Raw genomic sequence first — 1193 nt, forward strand, 5'->3', positions numbered from 1 at the left:
GGAGAGGGGGGGGGAGGGGACTTGCCCCTTTCTAAAACTTTTTCAGTAGCTCACTTTACTAGACAAGGCTGGTACCGCATAGCAGAGGAACGGGCAAGCACAAGAGGCCGGCCGGGCAGAACGAGGCGAAGCGATCGCCGTCCCCGGAAGGAAAAACAAAGGCTTGGTCCGCCCACCGCGCCCGGCGCAGCCCGCGCAGCGCAGCCCCACCTCGACTCGACATGCCCTTTGTGGGGATTGTCGTCCTGGCTCTGCCATCTTTCTCAGGAAAATCCCTGTGCTTCTCTGACAAATCCTTCCATCAAGTTCGTTCTTATTGCCAAAATCTGTGTTGGGCAGAGAGAGAGAGGTGGGGGGGGGGGATTTCTCCTTCTCCTCCTCGCTTTTTTTTTCGTTTTTGCTACGTCTTTAAATTCAGCCCTCCGCTCGCGACGACGACTCTACGTCTTCAAGGGAAGGAAAAGAAAAGAGTCGCCCAGAGCGCGGCGTCTCGGTAAATATTTTTACAATTAAGTACAGTGGCGAGGAGAACCTCCCTCTTCCTCTTTTTGCGAGCGTGGGGAAGAGGGTGACCGAGAAGAGAAGGGGATACAGCGGGGAGAGGGGAACGAAAAGAGAGGGAGAGAAATGGTGCACGGGAAATGGAAAAAAGGAAAAACTTGTTCGGCCCGTGTCCGTGTCCCGCTCGCCCGTTCGTGACCCGAAGCCTAACACTCTATTTTCACGGACTACCGCCATTTCCTGATTATCCCGCCTGGTAAAGGTCGCAAGTCATACTTAAGACAAATTAACGGCGCGACCGACGCTTCATTTCCGGCAGCCCAAAGTCAACGCCTCGTCAACCTTTCGTATTGAACCACGGCTCCCTACAGACTATAACTGAATTTGTTTGCACGAAGGAATCCAGTTTTGGGACGTGGGAACCACAAGGTCGCCGGGAGCAGTACTCTCAGCGATAGGGCCAAGTCGGCCTCGCATACTCTCTGAAGCGGAACGAAAAATAAGCACACAAATTTCAATTTTAGCCAATCTAAAGTTGGACAGGCGTCGTCGTCGTCGTCGTCGTCGTCGTCGTCGTCGTCGTCGTCGTCGTCATTGTCTTCTTCTTCTTCTTCTTCTTCTTCTTCTTCTTCTTCTTCTTCTTCTTCTTCTTCTTCTTCTTCTTCTTCTTCTTCTTCTTCTTCTTCTTCTTC

This window comes from Frankliniella occidentalis, unplaced genomic scaffold, assembly GCF_000697945.3.
Source record: "Frankliniella occidentalis isolate FOCC.00 unplaced genomic scaffold, Focc_3.1 Scaffold117, whole genome shotgun sequence".
NCBI classification, from domain to species: Eukaryota; Metazoa; Arthropoda; class Insecta; order Thysanoptera; family Thripidae; genus Frankliniella; species Frankliniella occidentalis.